This window comes from Saccopteryx bilineata, chromosome 9 (assembly GCF_036850765.1).
Source record: "Saccopteryx bilineata isolate mSacBil1 chromosome 9, mSacBil1_pri_phased_curated, whole genome shotgun sequence".
NCBI lineage: Eukaryota > Metazoa > Chordata > Mammalia > Chiroptera > Emballonuridae > Saccopteryx > Saccopteryx bilineata.
Genome location: NC_089498.1, coordinates 60,323,850 through 60,343,869, shown reverse-complemented (window position 1 = coordinate 60,343,869; position 20,020 = coordinate 60,323,850). Strand labels below are relative to the sequence as shown.

The 20,020-nt window shown below is 41.5% G+C and overlaps 1 protein-coding gene and 1 non-coding gene across 5 annotated transcripts in view; both read left to right on the top strand.

Annotated features, from left to right (window-relative positions):
* Positions 1 to 20,020, top strand: part of FAM13C (family with sequence similarity 13 member C) — a 166,492-nt gene that overhangs the window by 26,688 nt on the left and 119,784 nt on the right. The gene's annotated exons all lie outside the window — the stretch shown is intronic.
* Positions 12,920 to 12,995, top strand: TRNAT-GGU (transfer RNA threonine (anticodon GGU)). The gene has a single exon. It is a non-coding gene; the product is annotated as a tRNA-Thr (tRNA).

Sequence of the window (20,020 nt, the reverse complement as noted above, 5' to 3'; positions counted from 1 at the left end):
TTTAAGGGCTTCTTGTAGTGTGTCAAGAGCAGAAGTCACCATGGTTCTAACAATTAGTTATAGCTAGATAATTGATTTGATACGTTAGTTTGTGGTGCATTATTTCTCACGCCTGGTTTTTGCAGTTCCATTGTAGAGGTTTTACTTCAATTCCTGTTTAGGTATGGATTTTTTGAAAGACCCGCTACTGGTCAGGAAGACAGGTGGGCCTCTGGGTTTATTTACCAAATTCCTCTTCATTCTTCTAAGAGTAAAATGGTTGAGATGCAGAGGGACAGAGCTCTGATCAATTTACGGTCCTTGAAATTGAGGTCATCTGAAGCAATATTTGCATTTACTATTTCTTATGATAGATCAGATTCTGAAACTTCTCTTTGACTTAACAACTAACCTATTCTTAACCCTTTGAGTAGTGCGAACGTTCATGTACATCCTTGTGCCTCCTGACCATCCAGAGTATGATCCTAACAAAAATTTTTATTTTAATAATGTGAAGGCAACATTACATAAGGGCAAATATATGTTCTTCCTGTTTCCATAAATTGGTTATCAAACAAACATGATTTTAAGTTAATAAAGCTGTAACTGGAACTAATTTCACTCTTTGAAAAAAAACTCACTCCTGGGGGTCAGCGAGCATGAAAGTAACTCATTATTCAAAGTATGTAAGCTGCTGAAGAAAGATATTTTTAGAAAGGAACATGAGATGTCTGTAACATTACTTTATTACTTAAAAAAAAAAACATTCGGCTTAAATACTGACCAAGAAAATGTCATTCTGAGGGAGTCTGTGTTCACAAGAACCCTAACTGATTTTAGACAAGTTTACAAGTAATGGGGAATTTGCAAGTTGGGCACTGTCATGCTTGGGGGTACATTATCTAGTTGATATTCCACCTATAATGAGAGTTACAGAAAAATTCTCTAAAATGAACAAGAAGGATTGATGGCATTGGCTCTCTTGAGAATCTGTGGAAGTTGGCAAGGACTGACCCCTGCTTCCATGCTGCCTAGACTATCTGGCAGAGGTGCAAATGGCTTCCTTATAGGGTAGCTCTTGAAATTGTCTTGGTTTTCTTCTTCCTTTCTGTCTTTTTTGCATAGAGAAATAAATTCTGATTTAAACAATTTTCAATTTTCCCTACATAGTTCCAAAGACAGTCTCTAACATTATATAGCTTTATACATCCAGCTTGTAGTCAAGAGCTAATAATGCATGGAAAAAAACCAGTAACATCGATAAGCTCCTTTGTCCCTATTAGCACCTGTTGCCCTTGGGGCTCTGAGATTCACTCCCTCTAGTCTGCAGAAGTTTTCTTTATAAATTCCAGAGCTAGCCTGACCAGGTGGTTGCGCAGTGGATAGGGCATTGGCCCGGGATGCTAAAGACCCAGGTTCAAAAACCCAAGGTCTCCGGTGTGAGCACAAACCCATCCAGCTTGAGGATGGGGTTGCCAGCTTGAGTGTGGGATCACAGACGTGACCCCATGATCGCTGGCGTGAGCCCAAAGGTCACTGGCTTGAAGCCCAAGGTTGGCGGCTTGAGCAAGGGGTCACTGGTTCAGCTGGAGCACCCAATCAAAGCACATATGTGAAAATAATCAATGAGCAACTAAAGTGCTGTAACTATCAGTTGATGTTTCTCTTCTCTCTCCCTTCCTGTCTGCCTGTTCCTGTTTGTCCACCTCCCTCACTTAAAAAAATTAAACAGACAAACAAACAAATAAATAAACCACAGAGCTAAATAGTTGAATGGAGGTATAGTGTAGTGGTGAAATAGATATTCCTTCTCTGCCCTTTCCTTTATGTGTGACTCCAAGCCTCTACTTCCCAGCTCTGTGTCAGTTTTCCTATATATAAAGTGGAGCTACTATTTTGTATCTACCTTAAGAGTTTGTTGAGAATTAAAAGTGAAAATGATGTAACCTTAAACATTCAGCAAGTTTCAGGGAGCTAAAAATAATGCATGGAATATTTTAGACTCATTTGGCTGTGCCCTGAGTTAGGCCAGGCCAGGCTCTGCTGTGATAACTATAACCCCAACTGTAGTAGTTTAAGCCAACAAATGTACATTTCTTGTACTTGTAACATATCCCTCATTGGTCACCAGGGAGTGTTGGTTTGTGGTGGTCATTTAAGGACCTCTGCTAACCTGGCAGTCACAATCTTGAATGTTACTGTTTTCTGAGTCAGAAAGAAAAGAGAGCTCTGGAGGCTTCTGCACTAATTATTAGGAGCTTTAATCCTAAAGCAACACACAACATTTTCTTTGTCTACTCATTGGCCAGAGCTGGTCATGTGCTTCCCCCATAACCATAACCCTACAACACCAGGGACTGGGAAGAATAATTCTACAATGTGTCCTAAGGGGAAGAATAAAATACTGGCCAGCAGCACTAATGACTTCTACATCTTATACTCAAACTAACATATAACCTAAAGCAACAAATTAATTGGTCTTTTTCACTTTAGCCCTTCACAATACTGTTATATTAATGTTATTAATGTCAAGGAGTAGAAGGGAAAAAAAGAACTTTAATTAGGCTAATTAAATATCACAAAAGTATATACATACCATTATATTATCGTTTTGGACAGGAATTGGAGATTTATATAAGCATCCCTCAGTTAAACTCCTACTTTGTTATTATCAGGAAAAAAGAAGTAGGGTTAGCTATTAATTTCTTCTTTATTGCCAAATGAAACTTCACAGTGTTTTAATTATGTTATTTTTATTTAGGAATGATTGTGGTCTTACTCTTGCCAAAGGGTTGTAGTGACTTTGAGTTATGCTGGTTAAGCCTGTGAGGCTGTAATTTGGGTTTTTGCATATGCCCAGATATGCTGATTCACATCCTCATGTACTTGGTGATATTTATCCAAGAGTGGGGTGTTCTTTAGGCAAAGAAAACAACTTATTGGAGACAGCCTGTTTTGGAATTTGAAAGCAAAGCTGTTTGGGAAGTCTGGATTGCAGAAACATGATGAACTGCCATTTTGGGTAACTAAGGTTTGCCAATCTAAACTTTATCAAACGTGGTTAAATATCACTTTGGGACTGAGACATAACATATCCACCTCAAGCCTGCAATTTTAGGCTCTATATTTTATAAGAGATGGAGTTGCCAGATAGAATACGGGGTGCCCAGTTAAATTTGAATTTCAGTAAATAATGAATTGTTTGGTAGTATGTCACATGTAGATATTGCTTTGAAAAGGAGTGGGATATTGTGCAAGCAAAAATTATTTCTTGTTTATCTGAAATGAACTTTTAACTGGACATCATGTGTTTTTATTTACTAAATCTGGCAACTGTATCAAGAATGAATGACATGAACGTTTAACCCCCCTCACCTTCTTCTCCAAGGTAGAAGTTGTACCCATGTAGCCTGCGAGCACTGGGCTTTTTTTTAAAGCTCGATTCTTCTAGGAGAGTTGAAGAAGGCATAGGAAGGGAAGTAGGCACCTTGTCTAGGTCTCGGAGGCTTATTGCAGTAATTATTTTGCATCTATTGTGTTCAAATACTATGAAACACTCTGGAAAAAGCAACCCACTCTCTTGGGATGAGAAAGCCTTAAAAATTAAATAGAAGTCTAAAAAAGTTTGAAAATATGATCTCAAAGTTTACAGACCATTTATGCCACTGGACCCTACTTGCCATGAGCAGTGACCAACATCAATAGAAAGGTTGACTTTGATGAGCCTATTTCTGTGTTAAAATGACCAAACACAGAATAACTAACCGATGCCAGACACAATAACATTGTGTTCTGAGCATTAATCCTACTGGAGATAAGAAGCCAGACAGAAGATTGTTACCTTGAAAATTACTGCTCTAGGCTGACGCTAGTGTCATATGCAAGGGTGGCTTTACTATTTAAGGTATAATTCTGTTATGTAGTTGATTCCAGACACAGGTAGCTGGTGGTTTTTGAGTTATGATGAAACTTGGAACTTGGTCTTTGTAAACAACAAGGCCCTGAGCTTGGTTTTGTTATGAATCTTTTTTTTTTTTTTTGTAATAGAGACAGAGAGAGAGAGACAGAGAGAGGGACAGACAGGAACAGACAGGCAGGAAGGGAGAGAGATGAGAAGCATCAATTCTTCGTTGTGGCACCTTCGTTGTATGTTGATTGCTTTCTCATCTGTGCCTTGATGGAGGGGAGGGAGGGGCTACAGCAGACCGAGTGACCCCTCACTCAAGCCAGCGAACTTGGCTCAAGCTGGTGAGCCTTGCTCAAACCGGATGAGCCCACGCTCAAGCTGGTGACCTCGGGGTTTTGAACCTGGGTCCCTTGTATCCCAGTCCAATGTTCTATCCACTGCGCCACTGCCTGGTCAGACTTCTTCTTCTTCTTCTTCTTCTTCCTCCTTCTTCTTCCTTCTTCTTCCTTCTTCTTCCTTCTTCTTCCTTCTTCTTCCTTCTTCTTCTTCTTCTTTCTTCTTCTTTCTTCTTCCTTTTCTTCTTCTTTTCTTCTTCTCTTCTTCTTCCTTCTTCTTTCTTCTTCTTCTTCTTTCTTCTTCATAGCTAAGCCCTCTGCAACTTTACTACTTAATAAATTATAGCCACAATTAGGGGCTTTCTTGCAAGAACAAAGATGTCCAACTCTGCTTCTTTAGAATATTTCTTAACTCACTGAACTACAATGTTATGATTGCTTGTCTTGGTAATGTTGCTATGTGATAGAAATATCCAGTAGGAAAGGTCATCCCAACCTTATATTTTTAGGCTATAACTAACATTAAATAACAAAAGCGATACTGTCCAGTTTAAAGTGCTCTTAACCAATCTACCAGTGTAGTGGTGGTGAATGTCTGGCTTATAGTGTGTTTTATTCTATGAAATACTGATACACCTAAGATATGACCTACCAGATTAAAACTACCAGGGGAAAATCATTGCATGCTGTGCTTATGGCTCCATAGGAGGCATCACATCTTTCCTCTATTAGTTTCTCTCCCCCTGTTGCCAGCTGTCTTCTCAGCTCTATCAAAACTGACATTGGATTTTGAAACTGGGAGAGCTGGCCTTCTGAAGACCAAGATTTCACTCTCTCTGAAAGATAGAAGGATTGAGCAAAAGACTGAATTAATTCAGCTCTCAGGTTAATTAATACTAATCATTTAAAGCTCCTTTTAAAATTTTGTTTATTTTCATTTTTACTGGTTACTTATCAAGACTTTTGACAGCCATACCATTTCTACCTGATGTGAAACATCAGGATAGAAGTTGAGAGAGAGAGAAAAAAAACCAACCTAACACCTTATTAAGTTTCCAACTATTCCACCTCCACTTTTGCTAAATAAAAACAGGATGGGAAGTTGGGAAGTCAGTGTATTTGTTCTTTTTTTTTTTTTTTTTTTTTAAACAGAGACAGAGAGTCAGAGAGAGGGATAGATAGGGACAGACAGACAGGAACAGAGAGATGAGAAGCATCAATCATTAGTTTTTTGTTGCGACACCTTAGTTGTTCATTGATTGCTTTCTCATATGTGCCTTGACTGTGGGCCTTCAGCAGACCGAGTAACCCCTTGCTGGAGCCAGCAACCTTGGGTCCAAGCTGGTGAGCTTTGCTCAAACCAGATGAGCCTGCACTCAAGCTGGCAATCTCAGGGTCTCGAACGTGGGTCCTCTGCATCCCAGTCTGACGCTCCATCCACTGCGCCACCGCCCAGCCAGGCAGTGTATTGGTTCTTAATATGATGGGACATCTGGAGGAATCAGAGTCTGGATGTTAGAGCCATCCCTGGGCCATGAGGAATCTGGTGAACTCTGCTCTAGTAGATGCAGTCTGTGGTTTCCAGAGTTTAGTGATAAGTGAGAGGCCCAGGCAGACGGTCCTTCAAGAGGTAAATAACTCAAGGCAGGGCCTGGGGTGTGCTCAGAGTAGGCATCAGGATAAGGAGGAAGTAGGAAGCTCACACTGGACAAGACAGGCATCTAGTCTCTGGGCAGCAGGTATAAAATTCTGATCACAAAATAATGAAAGCATTTGAAGATGCATTTTTAAAGGCTTTTTAAAATAAAAAACAATGCAGTAACTGCCACTGTCATTGTACTATTATTTTATTTTCCTGTCAATGAAATTTTCATCATTTGGTTACAATTTATGAAATGACACATCCAGAATTTATTACAGTGTCTGACTGCGATGCCATAACTCTGAAAACATTTTTTTTTTTGACAAGGGTACTTTGAAGTCAGTTTATTTTGGCTTCCTCTTACTTGTGAGCTAATTAGTAAATGTGATTTATCTCAGAGCTTTTTAATGTTGCGTTCTTTAGAAGGAGGTTTTTCCATTGCAAACAAGACTTAAGAGTATGTCTTAACACACATACAAGTTATCATCTGTCTCCTTATTTCAAAATGGATGATTTTAATATCACCATTTTTAGCTTTAGTGATTTGGGGACCTACATTCTACTGCAAAGATGGCCTGGACTGCACACAGTGACCTTGCCTTCTTTCAGTTCCTGAACTGTCAGATTTACTAATAATCCCTTTCTGGGCTAATCTGTCCATCAGTTTTACTTGATTTACCAAACCAGTTTCAGTTACATGGTGTTTCATTAGTGATGTTGGACTGAGTGTGCCAGACAGGGCCTCTGTTTACCATCGTGTTAGTTGAGGAGTGTGACCTTATTTGTAAATATGGTCGTTACAGACATTATTCATGTTAGAATTTAGAGATCATCCTGGGTGTAGGGTGGGCCCAAAAGCCAATGCCTGGTGTTCTTATAAGAAGAAGAGAGGGCAGAGGATACCCAAGGAAGAAAGCCATGTGAAGACACAATGGAGTCTGGAGTTCTGCTACCACAAGCCAGAGAACCTCAGGAACCCCCCGGACCTGGAAAAGGCAGAAAGGGTTTTTCCCTAGAGCCACTGGAGTGAGTGTGGCCCTGCTGACACCTTGATTTTGGACTTCTGGCCTCCACAACTGGGAGAGAACAAACTTCTGCTGTTAGGGATAACTGAAGCCACCAAGTGATGGTACTTTGTTACTGCTCAGGGGCTTCCAGAAGTCAGACTGTGGGGGCTGGCTCCTCCACACTCTAAGGTTAACCAGCAAGAGCGGAGTGGGATTCCAGACCAGGAGGAGGTGGGGCCCTAAGCAGACTGGCAAGGCAGAGACCTGTTGGTATAGAGTATTATGACGGCAATCCACTTACTATTATGGGGTACAGAGTCGGGTCCTGGGGACAAGAACAGGGGAGACAATGGAGTAAAACTTCAGAGTGGCAGTTGCAGCAAGATGGAGCTGTTGCTGTGTGCACTGATCTTCCTCTCTTTGGCGGAAGACGGAGTCGCTGCAGATCCTGGTGAGCTGAACGTCAGTGCAGGCCATGGTCAGTGGCCTTTTCTAGGGGTAGAGCAAGGGGCCAGGTGGTTCGTTACATGAAGTAGTTGAGGAATTGGAAATTCTGATGTACACTAAAGTATGCAATATTTCTGCAGTTATTTAGCATTGTGCCAATCAACTCTGTTTTTATATGTGGCTTGTGGATGAATTGAAGGCTTTCATCCTCAAACCCAGAATACCTTTCCCAGGTGTTCTTGTCAATATTACTGATGTAGCCCTGCTTCACACCTTTGCTGTCATGCTTGGAGAGCTGTAATAATTATAAAAATATTACTTTTATGGTAATGGCCATACACAGTCTTGTCTTTTTTTTAACTTTATCAAGGAATAATTGACAAATGTCATAGTATACGTTTAAAGTGTACAGTGTAATGATTTGGTATACATATGTATTGTGGAGAGATTGCCAAGATCAAGATAATTAACACACTCATCACCTCACATAGTTAACTGTTTTTGTGTGTGTGTTTGTGCTAAGAAGCTTAAAATCTATTTTCTGCAGCTTTCGAGTATACAGCACTGTGTTAACAATAGTTAACTGTGCACAGTCTTGTATTGTTATGTAACTTGCTCAAGGCTAGAAATACTGAATGGTTAATTGAATGGCATTACTAGGTATTACTTATGGTTATATCAAAAATTAATTTGAGGGGTGAATTAAGCATATGTGTGTCCCTCAATACACACACCAAAAAAGGTTACCATAGATTTTGAATAATTTTAGGGCTTTGGAGGATAAGACCTGACAGGGCTCAGGACAAGGAGGAATCAAACCTTCCTCTTCTTTGTAAGGGATAAGAACAATATATGATTTTTAATAAAGGAATACGTTGCAGAAAGATTTCCTGGCACTTACTGAGGAGTGATGGGAGGAAAACAGAGATATTTTAACGACATAGCTTTGTCATTAATAGGGCCTTTGTCGGGTAAGTGTTTGGTTTGGATGCCGTTTGGTATGTTTCATATGATTTATTCTTTCGGGCAATCTGAGAGAGCTTTCCTTTAGGAGTGGCTATTGGGGTAGGCCTGTGTGGGTGTATGCCCACCAGCAGGAAGTGGCAACATAATCAGTTGTCAGTTTTCTGTAGCTGGTATTTCTGTTTGTTTTTAGGCTCCTTAGGGAAACTGAGGCAGGTTAGTGGCAAACCTTGTAGGCTTATTAGCTGCATCAAAGATGGAGAATTGGCTGCAAAATCATTAGAAACCAAGTGGAATATATTATCTTAAGGCCTCGTTTTCTTAAAATCACAGAAATCATTGACAGTTGACTTTGGCCATGGTTGGATGGCAAGATGCAGAGCTTTTGACTTTCAGATCATGTTTGGAACGAATAGTGTGACTCAGGACCCTCTTGTTCTTTCTGTAACAGTGGACATTGAGGGTGCCTCTGCATGAGAGGCCCTCAACCAGCAGAGCTCTGGGCACAGAGAGAGAAAGGAAAGAGGAAGGAGATCTGATACGTGTGCTTGGGGTGAGTGCGTTATCACTGGGAAGACAGGGGCAGCAGCCATCAGCAGAGTCCTTACTGCGCACTGGGTGGGAGGCAGCCCCTGTTGTCACTCTGTTTGTGCTTGGATCCCAGTGAGGCCCCTAGGCTACCCATCTGTGAAATGATGGATAAAGTTGTCCCCCAGCCCCCCTGCAAAGTTGTTCCAAGGATTAAATGAGATATCCTTGTAAAGTACTTACTGTAATACCTGGAACTTAAGTTAAGAGCTCAGTAAATATTAGATGTTAGCTAATTAGTATGTTTATTATATCCTAATATATTGTCATAATGGTGAGAATGAAAAGTTCCTATCCTTCTAGGCAAAGATTGATCGTTTTGTGACCATGGTTACCAGTATCCATCAGAACCAGTTTTATACCTGTTTAAGTTGATCAATAGCTGCAGTCAGCCATGCTTCTGTAAGCTAGCAAGTCAGTCACAGCAGCCCCCACACCCCGACAGTACTTGCAGTCGTAAAGCCAGGCAGCTTAGCTCGAGTGCACGCACTTCCTGCAAGTCAGCCAGTCAATCCCATTCTTACTCCGGCTTTGCTTCTGCACCAATAGGTCAGCTAATGCCTAAGCATTTCAGCGTTTGAAAGTCTCCCAGGCCTTGAACTTGAAGAGTCTTTAAACCTTGTAAGACAACCTTTCTTTGCTTTGCTTGAGGAGAATGTCTGTTCAAGTGCAGCTCTCCCTTGCTTAGCAAGCAATAAATTCAGCTCTTTGTTCAGATATTGAGTGGGCACCTCTTCCTTTAGTGATGGAAATATGGATACAGTGCTAAGGGATCACAGAGATGAGGCTGTACGGAAGAGTTCACACAAGAGGTGATTTTTGGTCCAAGTTGTGAAATGGAAATTTTAATTTAAGTAGAGAAAAATTGCAGGGTAGGGATAAGACTTCTGTGGGAACACACTGTGAATGAAGACATGAGTGATAATGGCAACTGAAGGGCTGCCACCTAATTTGTCATCTCTGAATGGTAGGGTGTACAAAGGGTGAAGTGACGGAAACTGGACTGGAGTGGTCTGTAAGGGCTGGGTTGTAAGGGCTTGGATTCTGCCCTAGGGAGTTTCCCTGTTCTGGTGCTTCTCAAACATTGTTTGAAGTTTCTAGTCTTAACTGCTGAGGCAACTAAACTTTTACCATAAGGGGGAGTTTCTTTGAAACCTCCCGATAGAGGAAATTTGTCATTCTATTTTGGCTGCCCAGCATCTGAACTCTGTTGTGTCTGGAGAATTTTCCACAGAAGGGGAAAAAAGCAGAATCTCTTTGTTTCTACTATACAATCTAAAAATGCCAACTTTTTTAGCCTCCTGTTCAACTAGGACACAACCTCAAGAGTCTGGGCGTGGATGCAGAAAGAGAGGAGACCTGGGTTGTGTGCGGGGATCATGGTGGTGGTGCCTGTGGTGAGTTTGGGGTCTAACTGATGCACACTGTAGAATCTATATAGAGCCCTCAATTCTAAGATTCACATATTCCCAACATTTTAATATTGCTTAAATCAGTGTGCTTCTTACAATCAAAGGTGTGATAGACTTTGATAAACAGAATTATCTAATTTGTTCCTTAAAAACTAAATCAGTAAGACGCAGGATGTTCAGTAACGGCAGCAGTATCCACACTGGACCAGTTTGGAGCATAAGTTTGGCCTCATAACCCCATGCCTGGTTCTCCAGAACTTTGGGTTATTTGGTAAGCTTCCCAGTAAATTCATTCTTTGCTTAAATTAGGGTTTGTTTTTAATTGTTTAAAGCTTAGAATCCTGACTGATATATGCATGTCATCTTAAAAAATGTTTTAAAGGGTATAGTTTATTAACCATTATTTTTCACGTGCGTGCAAGAGAGAGATAGGGACAGAGAGGAAGGGAGAGAGATGAGAAGCATCAACTCATAGTTGCAGCACCTTCGTTGTTCATGGATTGCTTTCTCATATGTGCCTTGACTGGGGGCTACAGCAGAGCCAGTTACCCCTTGCTCAAGCCAGCAACCTTGGTCTTCAAGCCAGCAACCATGGGGTCATGTCTATGATCCAACGTTCAAGCCAGAGACCCCGCACTCAAGCTGGTCAGCCTTTGTTCAAGCCAGCGTCCTTGGGGTTTTGAACCTGAGTCCTCAGCATCTCAGATTGATGTTCTCTTCACTGCGCCACCACCTGGTCAGGCCAGTTATTCTTTATTATCACTCACTTGGTAAAATCTTGTTTCTCATATAGGTTTCCTGTATCTTGAAGTTCTGTGAAAACTAGTTTGAATCAGGGAGCTGTGGCTTTTGGGTTTGAGATGTTAGATATCTGTCGAACTCCAAATGCTTTTGAATTCATATGTTCTGGGTGGTAAGCTCTTTCTATATTCCAGATAAGAGTTGCGTTTCTAAATTTAAAACTTTCTCAGAATGAATGGTGCTACATTTAGTATTGGGGTCTAATAGACCCTTCTTAGATTTTTCCCATGTCAACATAAAAACATTTTTGTGGATTATCTTTTTTGGAATATTCAAGTCAGTCCACATGTGTCATTCGACCTTATTGTATGGAGGAAAACATCTTTTCTAAATAGAAATCCCCTTTGAAGCCAAAACTTCACATTATTTTACTTGTGGCTGAAGGATCTGATTAGAGACTTAGAGATAAAAATTTCTAATTACTGTGAATGAGGAAATTAGACATAGAGGTTGTTTGTGCAGCCTTTGATAGGACAATGTGTGGCCTCTGGAGAGGGTCCTGGTTTGTGCTGACATTGTAAACTAGGGGTCGGGAACCTATGGCTTGCAAGCCAGATGTGGCACTTTTGATGGCTGCATCTGGTTTGCAGACAAATCTTTAATAAAAAAAATAATAAGGTTAAAAATATAAAACATTCTCATGTATTACAATCCATTCATTTCCTACCACTCATGTTCATAGTTGCGGGTGGCTGGAACCAATCACAGCTGTCCTCCAGGACAACACCAAATTTTTATTGGATAATGTGTAATGTACATGGGTCATTGTATGGCTCTCATGGAATTATATTTTAAAATATGTGGCGTTCATGGCTCTCTCAGCCAAAAAGTTTCCTGACTCCTGTTGTAGACGGAGATCTTTTAAGAGGGAGCTACTATTTTGCACCTTTGTAGAATCCCCCAAAGTGTAGTTAGTATCTGAGGTATTACCAAGGGCACCTAACATCAAAGACTTGGCTTTAACTACTGCTGAAATAGACAAGAAGCCATAAAGCAAGTGAATGTTGGGCATTCACAAATACCAATATTTTTTATATGTCAGTTCTCTTTAAATATCTTCGGATAATTGCTTGCCAGGATTTACTTTCTTTTCTTTTTAAAAAATTTTTATTTATTGATTTTAGCGAGAGAGGAAGGGATAAAGAAAGAGATAGGAACATCGATCTGTTCCTTTATGTGCCCTGACTGAGGATTGAACTGGCAAACTTCACTTCAGAACGATGCTCTAGTCAGCTGAGTTATCTGGCTAGGGTGCCAGGATTTACTTTCTTACTGCTGTTAAATTATTTTTAATTTCAGATCATGCAGTACATTGTATTTTATTTTTACTTCAATTTATTTCAATCCCAGTTATAAAATGCTTTTTAAAATACATTTCTGTGAAATTAAAATTTATCCAGGCATTTCTCATGTCTGAAATAATATTATTTCCCTTCCTCCTTCTACTGCCTTCTTTAACCTCCCTCAAAAGAAAAAAAAAACCCCAAAATGAATCATATATTTTTAAGATGGAAGAGATCTGATGCTTCTACAAAGTCTTTAAAGGAGAATGTTGGAATGACATAATTCTCCTATATGTTAACTGTCCCACATATATTGAGAATACCTAGACTTTCCTTAAAGTCCTCAATGACTGGTTCAACAGAATAAATTACACATGTCCTTTGTTAATACAGGAACAGGTTTACAGCTCAGTGTTGAAAGCTGTGAAACTCTTGTCTAATATTCTGTTTTGTTCAACACTTTGATAAAGTTTCCTGTTCCACAGAAAGACCTAAACACTTCATTTGTTCCGCATTTGTGAGAAAAGGTCTGACCATCTATAAAAAATTGTTAGAGCCCTGGCCGGTTGGCTCAGTGGTAGAGCATCGGCCTGGTGTGCAGAAGGCCCGGGTTCGATTCCCGGCCAGGGCACACAGGGGAAGCACCCATCTGCTTCTCCACCCCTCCGCCTCTCCTTCCTCTCTGTCTCTCTCTTCCCCTCCCACAGCAGAGGCTCCATTGGAGCAAAGATGGCCCGGGCGGGCGCTGGGGATAGCTCCTTGGCCTCTGCCCCAGGCGCTAGAGTGGCTCTGATCGCAACAGAGCGACACCCCCAGAGGGGCAGAGCATTGCCCCCTGGTGGGCAGAGCATTGCCCCCTGGTGGGCGTGCCAGGTAGATCCTGGTTGGGCGCATGCGGGAGTCTGTCTGACTGTCTCTCCCCGTTTCTAGCTTCAGAAAAATACAAAAAAAAAATTGTTAGACATAATAATAATGTAGAGAAGAGAAGCACTTCAAGCTCCAGTTCTTTCCAAGTACACAGATACCCTTATGCAAGAAACATACGAGATACATTATGCTAAAGGACGGGAAAGCAGTTTTAAAAGTTTACAAACTGCAAATGCGAACTGCTGTGAGTGTTTGGTGGTTTCTCATTAACTCAGCAAAACAGCTGTTCAAGGCCCTTGCCTTGGCCAGACTCTCTTAACCTCATTCCTGTTACAGAAAGGAGCATGCAAGCAATGAGAAGCTGGCATTTCAGTTAAATGTTTTGTGATTCCTTCTTTTCAGAAACTTAGACTGTCATTTTCCTTAAATTCATCCCAATCTTAAGAGTTTTTATGTCGTGCAAGCGTGTGTGTGCTTTTAGGGTTCTCAAATACACAAATGAGTGCTCCTCAGCATTGGGCACTTGTGTCCAATGGACAAGTTATGACTGACTTAATGAACCAACAAATATTTTGTAAGGTGCTGAAGCACTTCAAGAGAGTTAAAAAAAATACAAGGCAAAGACATCGTCCCTTGGAGTGCTTAAATTTTAAGTTGGAGGACTTAAGCCAGCATGCAGATTCTGTGTATTCTGCAAAACAAGACTGTATAGGAATGAACACACTGAGAATAGAGGAAAGTCCAAAGGAGAGAGTTAGGACTGTTTGTGTGGCCTCAGGTCATCAGAGAAGATAAGATTTGAGGGAGACGACCCCGGATCCATGGAATATGATATGGACCGCATGTTTGCATAGCCCCAAAATTCATACGTTGAAACCGTAGTCCTCAATGTTCATGTTGAAGCCCTAATCCTCAATATCAGGGGTCCCCAAACTTTTTACACAGGGGGCCAATTCACTGTCTCTCAGACCATTGGAGGGCCAGACTATAAAAAAAACTATGAACAAATCCCTATGTACACTGCACGTATCTTATTTTAAAGTAAAAAAACAAAACAGGAACAAATACAATACTTAAAATAAAGAACAAGTAAATTTAAATCAACAAACTGACCAGTATTTCAATGGGAACTATGCTCCTCTCACTGACCACCAATGAAAGAGGTGTCCCTTCCGGAAGTGCGGGGGGGGGGGGGGGGCGCGGATAAATGGCCTCAGGGGGCCGCATGTGGCCCGCGGGCCGTAGTTTGGGGACCCCTGCTCAATATGATGGTATTTGGAAAGGGGGGTCTTTGGGAGATGGGTCATTGTCCTTATAAGAAGAACCAAAAGAGAGCTTGCTTCCTCTCTCTCATATGGTAAGAAGGCATACCTCCGCAAGCCAGGATAAGGTTCCTCGCTGGGAACTGAGTTGGCTGACCCCTTGATCTTGGACTTCCCAGCATCCAGAACTGTGAGAAATCAATTTCTATTGTTTAAGCCCCTCAGTCTATAGCAGCGATTCTCAACCCGTGGGTCGTGACCCCAGCGGGGGTCGAACGACCAAAACACAGGGGTCGCCTAAAGCCATCGGGTGACCCCTGTGTTTTGGTCATTCGACCCCCGCCGGGGTCGCGACCCACAGGTTGAGAACCGCTGGTCTATAGCATATGTGTTATAGCAGCCTAACCTGAATAAGACAGGATATAAATAAGGTGGGAGTAAGGCAGGCATCCCTGGAATGAGGAAATTGCACTGTGAGAGATCAGTGGGTATGAGTTGAGTGGGGGTCAGGGTGCGAAGGGATCTCCTCAGAGGATATTTTGCACCCATGGTGCTCTTAGTCTTATAGATTCAACCATCCATTATTATAAACAGTAGTAAATGGGGAGGAATCTGTGTTGTCTTAGCAAAAACCTTGAACTGTCTTCTTTTGTTTTCCTGAGTGATCATCTGTTTTGCTTACCACTGTAGTCCCACAGCTAGAACTGTCCCTGGCACTGCAGAAACTGTTCAGTAAATATTTTAAAAAGGTGCCATCAAGGAACCACGGAGTTTGTTAATAGCTAGAACTGGAAGGCCCCCTTTGTCCAACTGCTCACTCAGTGTGGAGCTCTTTGAGTCTGAGGATCCCTAAATCTCCTTGTGCTTTACATTAGAGGAGAAGCTCGAGGAGCTAGGGTAATTGTTGTGATGGTAATTTTGGATTTTCTCATGACTGCTGTGGGAATAGAAGAATAATTTGATTCTTGCTAAAATAAATAAAATAAACAAGGGAGCTTGTGAAATGAAACTGTGAGGGATATTTGAAAGTAAAGAATAACATACATAGCTTAATAATTTCAGGAAATAACATGGTTGGGATTCCATAGCAACAGACTGTTCACTTTCTTAAAAAGGGAAATAAAAGGTACTTTTTCCTAGGAATGTAATGCTCTATATAGTAAATGGTATTTAAAGGGGCTTAAATTTCAACTCGAAGGGAGATGATTTAAAATAGATATAAATATTTAATTTATATTAAAATAAAAATGAAGCACTTCTGATTCTTGAAATTATAGTAATTGTTTTAAAGTCAAAATAAGTCACTAGCTTCTGTAACAGGCCTGAAAGGAAGGAGGGCAGTTAGGTAATTAGAACACCCCAAGCAAGAGCTGATTGGTATTACAGAGGTGTTAGTTACATGGTGAAAAACTGCTTGTTTTAAAAGTCATTAGAGAGGTAGAAATCATAGGCCTGGTGATTGACAGAATGTGGTTGAATGAGAAAGTGAATAACTGAAGATGATGCCAACTCCCTAGCTTGAAAAATGGGATGACTAATATTGCTGCTCAGAGTATTTGGGGAGAGTTGGGTATTAGCGCTCATGAGGCATCTAAGCAGGCCGTGATCAATAGACGAGCTGGAGTTCCACAGACCGACAGCGGCTAGGAATATTTGGGAATGAACATGAACGTGACTAAAATTACAAATGTGTAACACAATTCGGAGAGAGCAGGGAGAGAGAAGAGAAAACCTGAAAGAGAACTCTGAGAAACATTAATATTTATGTGCTGGTGATATATTGGTAGCTTAAAACTCAAGCTGTGGCCCTGGCTGATTGGCTCAGTAAGTAGAGTGTCAGCCTGGCGTGTGGACGTTCCTAGTTTGATTCTCAGTCAGGGCACACTGAACAAGCAGCCATCTGCTTCTCCACCCCTCTCCCCTCCTTTTTCTCTCTCCCTCTCTCTCTTGTCCAATCAGGGCACACAGAAGAAGCAACCATCTACTTCTCCAGCCCTCCTGAGGGCTTTTCCTCTCTCCCTCTCTCTCTTTGCCTCCCGCGGCCATGGCTCAATTGGTTTGAGTGAGTTGGCCCTGGATGCTGAGGATGGCTCTGTAGCCTCCACCTCAGGAGGTGCTAAAAATGGCTAGGTTGCTGAGCAACAGAGAAATGGACCCAGATGGGCAGAGCATTGCTCAGTAGGGGGCTTGCCAGGTGGATCTTGGTCAGGGTACATATGGGAGTCTGTCTCTCTGCCTCCTCTCCTCTCACAAGCCCCAGATGATCTTTCTCCAGTGCAAATCTAAACCCGTCCTTTTTTTTTTTTTGGACAGAGACAGAGAGAAAGACAGAGAGAGGTTCAGACAGGGACAGACAGGCAGGAAGGGGGTGAGATGAGAAGCATGAATTCATTGTTGTGGCACCTTAGTTGTTTATTGATTGCTTTCTCATATGTGCCTTGGCTGGGGGCTACAGCAGAGCAAGTGACCCCTTGCTCAAGCCAGTGACCTTTGGGCTCAAGCTAGCAACCATGGGGTCATGTCTATGATCCCACGTTTAAGCCAGTAACCCTGTGCTCAAGCTGGATGAGCCTGGGGTGTTGGACCTCGGTCCTCTGCATCCCTGTTCGATGCTTTTTCCACTGCGCCACCACCTGGTCAGGCATAAACATGTCTTAGAATATTCAGTGATTTGATATTGCCTTTTGAATAAAGCCCAAACTTTGTAACATGTACAGGTATTGTATAATCTGGCCTCTACCTGTTTCTGGCCTGCCTTGTTGATCACGATCCCTAACTATGTTTGACTCTAACTCTAAACACAGTCAACCACCCTGAGTTCCTTGAACTTGCCATGCTCTCACTTGAACATGCTTGCCTTGGTACGTTCTCTCTCCCCATCTCTCTGCTTCATCCTTTAGGCCAATTTAGTGATGTTTCTCCTACAGATTGAGTTTGGCATTATTCCTATATGTTCCCAGAGTAGCTCACACTTGCCTTTTTCCTGTTGTAGCACTGATCATACTATACTGTTTGCGCCCCCTCCCCAGCACCACTACCATGGTTACTACGAGAGCGTGAGCTCCCTGAGGGCAGAAATTAGGAAGAGTATATAGAATGTAGCACCTGATAGGAACCACAGGCTCGAGTGATGAATGAATGTAGTCAGAAACACATATTAATAAATCGAAAGGGATGGTCTGTTCCAGAATCCCCAGAGTTATAAAGGGTAAGTCAGAAGCCCCACACACCCTGAGGAGTCAGGCTCGTTCATAGGTCTGGGTAAGCACTTCTCAGGGCCTGGGAATGATAGTTTGGGATGCCTGTGCTTTATGAGGAGAGCAAAGTGGTCATGACCAGAATCCATTTGCCTTCTGCTTTCCTTAGAGCTTGGCCTATTTCCGGGTTTTCTGTAGACTCAGCAACAAATTACACTTGGAGTGAGTGGGAGAGTTAGAGGCTTGTACAGTCCTGAGTCCTCAGGGGGGCAGAAACAGAAATGTGAGAATTCTTGGAGGAAGAGTATGCACAGTTACAACACCCAGGGTGTCTAATTTTGCCTTTCTCACAGCTGTTTAATCCTTCCATTACCCACCTGCCTCCACCAGCCAGTTTGTGTAAGCTCATTAGAGGAAGACCATCCTTTCTTGATGAATCTCTCCCACTTTGGAGTGTCTGTGTCCTTTATCCACATGCTAAGGGGGAGAAACAATAAACACCATTGAGAACCCACATGGATCCTGACTCTCTTTTGTACTCTGTTGTATGCTCTGCTGATTTTACTCTTGAATATCATCCACCCTAGATGTTAGATTTTTAAAATGTGACTGTGTTTATACTGATTTACATAAGATACTTCTCACCTCTGTAGTGATAAAGTTGGTATGTATATTGGGACCCAGAAAAATGGAGGCTGCCCCAGGGGTATGGCCCACACCACCAATCTAAACCTAAGTCAGCCTGCATTTATGGGAAACACCTGTCAAGGAAATTTAATATACACCAGGGGTAGTCAACCTTTTTATGCCTACCGCCCATTTTTGTATCTCTGTTAGTAGTAAAGTTTTCTAACTGCCCTCCGGTTCCACAGTAATGGTGATTTATAAAGTAAGGATGTAACTTTACTTTATAAAATTTATAAAGCAGAGTTACAGCAAGTTAACGCATATAATAATAATTACTTACCAAGTACTTTATGTCGGATTTTCGCTAAGTTTGGCAGAATAAATCTTTATAAAACAACTTACTATAGTTGTTTTATAAAGTATAAATAAATCTATCTTTTTAATTATACTTTGGTTGCTCTGCTACCATCCACCATGAAAGCTGGAATGCCCACAAGTGGGAGGTATGACCAGGTTGACTACCACTAATATACACCAATCACAATCCTTCAACTCAGTTTTAGCTGGTTTATCTAACCTGAGAATAGAACCCGTCAGCCTCATAAGGAAATCCCAGACAATCGTGCCCTGTTTCCGTGTTACCACTTGTAGATAAAACTTGCTCTCGCCCAACATCCCTGGGAAGGGTGCTTCGCTGCATGGATGGGTCTGTACTCCTCCAATCTATGGGTTGGTTTCCCTCGAATAAAAGACATCAAACTCATTACTAAATTGCTTTAGTTTTGTCGTTTGACCATTTGGCAGTGGGATGGGACCCAGAGACCGTTGCTGAGGATTCCAGGGACGGCTCCTAGATGCATGTGCAGGTGCCTTTGGAGCCTTTTGGTTCTCCTCCTCTTTGACTGCTCTCTGGGATCTCTGTTGAGCTTCTCTTGAATGGCGCTCCGCTTATTTTTCATTCTGAACTCTTCGAGTTTGTTTGTTCTAATCCTTCTGAGTAGAAAATAGGGGTGTGAGAGACTCCAGAAATCCTAAAATCCCTTGGAAAGAACACTCCACTGTTGATAGGCTCTGTGCTTCCCCCAGTCCATGGATTGTGTGCCCTTGAAAAAAGGGCATCAAACTCATGACTAAATTTTTAGTTTTGTCATTTGACAGTAGTAAACTTGGGATGTTAAAACATAATGCAGAGAGCTCTGAATTGGGGTTTTAAGGTTTGTTGTTACAATCTGGGTTCTCTAGCTCAATCCAGTGATACAGTGTGGTCCCATTTTATGTAATTTTGAATTAAATATTGAATATAAAGTATGAAGTTTCTCAATGCAAACATTTTGAAATAATGCATTTCCCTTCTCCCCAGATATAATAAGATTTGTATAATTTCTAAACTCTTGGAATAATAAGTTGTATTTATTTTATTGAAATATTTCCACTTCAGCTAGTGAACAGAGATACCCAATATCTTGTGTTGTGGAAATAGTTTTAAAATACATAAGTCTCATGTTATTTTATTTTATTTTATTTATTCATTTTAAAGAGGAGAGAGAGGGAGACAGAAATAAAGAGAGAGAGAGAGAGGAGAGAGAGAGACAGAGGGAGGAGCTGAAAGCATCAACTCCCATATGTGCCTTGACCAGGCAAGCCCAAGGTTTCGAACCGGCGACCTCAGCATTTCCAGGTCGACGCTTTATCCACTGCACCAC